The following is a 6,000-nucleotide window of genomic DNA, read 5'->3' on the forward strand; positions in this document are numbered from 1 at the left end:
CCAAGATTGCACCACTGCACTCCAGCTCTGGGCAACAAAGTGAGACTCCATCTCAAAAAAAAAAAGTGATTGATCATGAAATGCCCATGCTCAAAACACTGTCTTAGCTCCCCATTGCCATCAGATTCACTTTCCTTAGTGTGATTATGTCCTTCTTGTCCTGGCTGGCTCCTGCCCATCTGATTAGCTCATGCCACCCCTCCTTCCCATTCTCTACTCCAGCACATGAACTTTCTTACCTCCTTTCCCTTTCCCTTCCCTCCTTCCCTCCCTCCCTCCTTCCCTCCCTCCCTCCTTCCTTCCCTCCTTCCCTCCTTCCCTCCTTCCCTCCTTCCCTCCTTCCCTCCTTCCCTCCTTCCCTCCTTCCCTCCTTCCTTCCTTCCTTCCTTCCTTCCTTCCTTCCTTCCTTCCTTCCTTCCTTCCTTTCTTCCTTTTGATGGAGTCCTGCTGCGTTGTCCAGGCTGGAGTGCAGTGGCGTAACCTTGGCTCACTGCAACTTACACCTCCCAGGCTCATTTTTGTATTTTTTGTAGAGACAGCATTTTGCCATATTGCCCAGGCTGATCTTCAATTCCTGAGCTCAAGTGATCAGCCTGCCTTAGCCTCCCAAGAGCTGGGATTACTGGTGTGAGCCACTGCACCAGGCCACATGTCACTTTTTCTCATAAATCTCCCTGGTGACTTCTGGGTATCCCTTACTGTGCATCATGCTCTATTGTAACGTTTTTTTTTTTTTTTTTAACTTTTTTTCTTTTTTTCACTATCTCCAGTAATGGGTATAAGCAGCAGAGTAACTGTTATGTTAACACTTGTTTCCCCAGTACACTGGAAGCTCTGAGAACAGGGACTGGAACTAATTTACTCCTGTATTCTCAGCACCCAGCACAAAGTAGGTGCTTAATAAATGCTTGCTGTTTGGAAACTGTTTTGCTGTTTTCTCATTCATACTTCCCTCCTGAACACCCTTTCCCTCGCCCACACATTGCCAAATATTCAACTTCACCCTCTGCTTTTCCAGCATACCTTTCACTCCCACACCCAGCTCCATCTCTCCTCTCCCCTTCCATCCCCACTCCCACACCCAGGCCCTCACAGCCTGCCCTCATCTGATCTCCAAGGGGATGCTGTCTGCATGAGGTTTGGTATATCCTGTCACTGGGTTCCTCCGCTCTCCAGCACCTGGTCTGGGGCTCCTACACAGCAGGAACTCCATATGCTGCTAACTCCCAGATGTGGCTTGGTTGGTGGCTCAGAAGGGGTCCCTAAGCATGCAGATTCCTTCTCTCAGTCACTGCTAGTAAAATGAGGCTTGCGTGAGAAGTATACCTGCTCCTTCCAGGCCCTCTCCACCCTCTAGGTCTTTGCACACACTGTGCCTCAAACCTGCTCTCTCATTTTGGCTATCTCACACTCATCCTTCAGACCTGAGCTGAAGTGGAGGAGTCGTGTCTTCTTTTTTTTTTTTTTTTTTTTGAGATGGAGTCTCACTCTGTCACCCAGGCTGAAGTACAGTGGCGTGATCTCAACTTACTGCAGCTGCCTCCTGGGTTCAAACAATTCTTCTGCCTCAGCCTGCCAAGTAGGTGGGACTACCGGCATGTGCTACCATGGTGGACTAATTTTTATATTTTTAGTAGAGATGGGATTTCACCATATTGGCCAGGCTGGTCTCGAAATCCTGACCTCATGATCTGCCCGCCTTGGCCTCCCAAAGTGCTGAAATTACAGGCATGAGCCGCCGAGCCTGGCCAAGGAGAAGCTGGGTATTCTCAGAGGCCTTCCTGACCATGCTGATGGTCTTAGGTATACCCCCTGAAGTCTGCTGGGATACCCAGTATTTACCCTTTGTTAGTGCTTAGCTCCAGTTCTTTCTTTCTTCCTTCCTTTCTTCCTTTTGAGGTGGAGTCTCACACTGTTGCCCAGGCTGGAGTGCAGTGTTACAATCTCGGCCCACTGCAATCTCCACCTCCTGGGTTCAAGTGATTCTCCTGCCTCAGCCTCCCAAGTAGCTGTGATTACAGGTGTGTGTCACCATGCCCGGCTAATTTTTTTTTTTGAGATGGAGTCTTGTTCTGTCGCCCAGGCTGGAGTGCAGTGGCATGATCTCAACTCACTGCAACCTCCACCTGCCAGGTTCAAGCAATTTTCCTGCTTCAGCCTCCTGAGTAGCTGGGACTACAGGTACATGCTGCCATGCTCAGTTAACTTTTTTGTATTTTTAGTAGAGACAGAGTTTCACCAGGGTGGCCAAGATGATCTTGATCTCTTGACCTTGTGATCCACCCGCCTTGGCCTCCCAGTGTGCTGGGATTACAGGCATGAGCTACCAGGCCCAGCTAATTTTTGTATTTTTAGTAGAGATGGGGTTGCACCATGTTGGCCAGGCTGGTCTTGAACTCCTGACCTCAGGTGATCCACCCTTCTCGGCCTCCCAAAGTGGTGGGATTATAGGCGTGAGCCACCATGCCCAGCCAGTTCCCAGTGCTTTCAAAGCCAGTTTACATGTTCATGCTACTCCAGACTGGTAGCTCTACAAGGAATAAGGGATGTGTCTCTCCAACACCTAGCATAGAAGAGGCCTTCAATAAAAATTTGTTGGGCCGGGCGTGGTGGCTCATGCCTGTAATCCCAGCACTTTGGGAGGCCGAGGCGGGTGGATCACGAGGTCAAGAGATCGAGACCATCCTGGTCAACATGGTGAAACCCCGTCTCTACTAAAAATACAAAAAATTAGCTGGGCATGGTGGCGCGTGCCTGTAATCCCAGCTACTCAGGAGGCTGAGGCAGGAGAATTGCCTGAATCCAGGAGGCGGAGGTTGCGGTGAGCCGAGATTGCACCATTGCACTCCAGTCTGGGTAACAAGAGCGAAACTCCATCTCCAAAAAAAAAAAAAAAAAAAAAATGCCGGGTGCAGTGGCTCATGCCTGTAATCCCAGCACTTTGGGAGGCCGAGGCGGGCTGATCACCTGAGGTCAGGAGTTCGAGACCAGCCTGACTAACATCGTGAAACCCTGTCTGTACTAGAAATACAAAAATTAGCCGGGTGTAGTGGCGGGCGTTTGTAATCCCAGCTGCTTGGGAGGCTGAAGCAGGAGAATAGCTTGAACCTGGGAGGTGGAGATTGCAGTGAGCTGAAATCATGTCACTGCACTCCAGCCTGGGTGACACAGGGAGACCCTGTTTAAAAAAAAAAAAAACAAAAAAACACACACAACAAAAAACAAAAAAATTTGTTGAGTAAATGATTGATTGAATGAATAAAAGGAAGAAAACTACCATGTGATACTGAATGAGTCACTCCCCATCTCAGTTTCCTCTTCTCAAAATGGGGAGGGTAGGAGAATGGAATGGCGGTGTGCTGGTAAATATTTAATAACCAGGGTGGGGAAAGCCCTGGTTTGTGGCAGTTGCCAGTTTCCATGGGGTAAATTCTCTCACCACGGCTGATTTCAATGTGAACAGCAGGCTCTCACCAGCAAGATGCAAGCCCCTGCAGGTGGAGTGATTTGAGCCAGATGACCTCCAAGACACTTTTAACGCCAACATCCTTGCACTAGGCTCTCTTCTAGCTCCCCCAGGAGCTTGGGGGTTAGAGGCCCGGCTGCTCCCCACTCTATTACCTCCCCACACATCTCATTAATTCTTGGGTCCAGTTCCCAGAACTTGGAGAGTTACACTCAGGCTGCCGTGTCCCCCTTATTGCCCACATCCTAGAGGCACCTGCATGCCCTTCCAGGTGGGTCACTGTCCGTGTCTCTCCAGGCAGCCTTCACAGACTACTCACGGGCTGTGGCTTGGCTCCAGTGCTGACATTCAGACCTGTGCAAAGGCATGATCTCCTCTGGCCTCCCGTGTTTCTGCGCCCCAGCTTCCCACACTGCCCAGGGCTCCCCAAGAGCGATGCTGTGTCTAGTCTCAGTTTTTATGTTGCTTTGCTTTTGACCTCTGATCCAACAGGTGCCTCCTTTCCCTCCGAATTCTTTATTTTCTCCTGGCTTTTCTCTGCCTTCCTGGGTGTTCCTTTTTGGTCCCCTTTGGTCTCTCCTCCTCTGTCTACACAGCCAGGGGTTCCCCCTCTCCATTTCCTCTGCCTAGAACACACTTTCTTCTCCCTTTTTGCCTGGCTATTCAAGCAGGAGCCTGTGGGTGGGTGGCAGTGCTCTGTGTAGTACCTGTGAACCCTATGCAAATTACTGCACATCTCTGAATCTGTTTTCCCATTGGTAAAGTGAAGATAGTAGTAGCAATTACCTCATGGGATTGTTGTGCAGTTAGTGGGAAGAGGCATGTAAAGTACTGACATACTGTCTAGTACACTGAGAACGCTTAATACATGTTGGTGATTATTATCCAGGACTCAGCTTAATCATCCGTTCTGCGGACTGGGTTAGGTGCCGGGTTCTCTGCTCCCCGGCATTCCGTTCGGAGGCACTCATCACCCATTCATTACTTTTTCTGTGAAGACAAAAGCTGTCTTTAGCGCCCAGGTGGTACTGAGTAAATATTTGTGAATGAATGAATGATGTGGACAACTGTCTCCTCTGGAAAGACACAGCCAGGGCTTCCTGTCACTCAGGACTAGCCTGGAGAAACCCTCGGGGAAGGAGAAGGTGGGGCTGGTCCCCGCTGGGCCAGCAGGTGGCGCTGGCACCCGTCAGTCTCTCCCCGTGGCCACCTCCCTTGCCCTGGCTCATCTCATGCCCCAGCGCTGAGGGTTCTCAGCTGGGGCAGAAGAGATGGGTCCTGAGGCCTGGGTGAAGTTCCAGGCCCTGGAGTGGGGGCCAGACTCTCTCTCACCCCTCCCGGAAAGATGTTTTCCTAGGGTGTGTCCAGCCTAACATGGCAGGGAAGTGAGTGGTGGCCACCTGGGAAAGGCGCTGGCCTGAGGGGTTGGGGGTCCTGATGAGGCTGCTGCTCTGTTGGGGACTTGAAATGAGCGGCGGTGAAGTCAGTCAGTGAGTCAAAAGCTGAGATCTAGGAACCAGACACTGTGGGAGAAGCTGCGGTGAAATTAATCATCGAGAGAGGAAGGGGAGGCCCGGTTTCCATGACAACGGTAGTGTTTGTGGCAAGCTGGGGACTCCTGGGTCCCCAGGGCCTGCGAGCAGTGATTCACCACAGGAAAGGGAAGGCTGCAGAGGGACCTGGTGCTGGGGACCGGATGCCCTGTGGCTCCTTCTCTCTGCTTAGTACGCATTCCTGCAGCCTAGGCCCAGGGTCTCTGCTCTGCCAGGTACTGGCAGGGAAACTGAGGGATGGCAGAACTGAGCCCTAACAAGGGGCAGGTGCCCTGCTCCACACTGGACATGCACGTCTCACTTATTGCTCACAACAGCCCTATGGAATTCATGTGATCCCTTTTTATCAGAGAGGAAACTCAGCCTGGCCCACAGTGGCATGGGCAGGACATGAGTTGCAGAGCCAGGATTAGAACCCAGGCTAGCCTGACTCTTTAGCATGCTTGGAAGGCCCAGAAAGCAGAAAAGGAAGAGCAGGAGCATGGGACTTGGAGGATGGCTCAGGCTCCAGAGGAGATGGACCCCAAGTCCCCCAGCCTCCCTGCCTGCCCTGCCCTGTGTGAGCCCAACACTGATACGGAGGGAGGCTGGCAAAGTGCATGGCTGGAGGTGGGCCAGAACCTGGGCAGCCATTCTACCTCTGACTCTCCTCCAAGCCCAAGAGAGCAGGTCCCAGTTCCAGTCCATCCAACTGGATGGCAGGTCCCCACCATTTTCTCTCTGCCCCGGTACTGGGGGCAGGAGTGTGTGTGCATGTGTATGCATGTATGTGTGTGCATGTGTGCGTGTGTGTGTGTGATCATCATGTCTGCACCATCACCCCTAACCTCCAGCTTCTGCTATAGCTTGGGAGTTCCCAGCCTCTCTTTGTCTGTGTCAGGATAGTTTCATTCTTGTTCAGCTTTGGGGCCCACACAATTTCAGTACAAGAGGGGTATGCCCATCTCACCCCTGGGCCTTCACAGCATGCAAGGGGAAAGT

Source organism: Callithrix jacchus, chromosome 18, assembly GCF_049354715.1.
Source record: "Callithrix jacchus isolate 240 chromosome 18, calJac240_pri, whole genome shotgun sequence".
Classification (NCBI taxonomy): domain Eukaryota; kingdom Metazoa; phylum Chordata; class Mammalia; order Primates; family Cebidae; genus Callithrix; species Callithrix jacchus.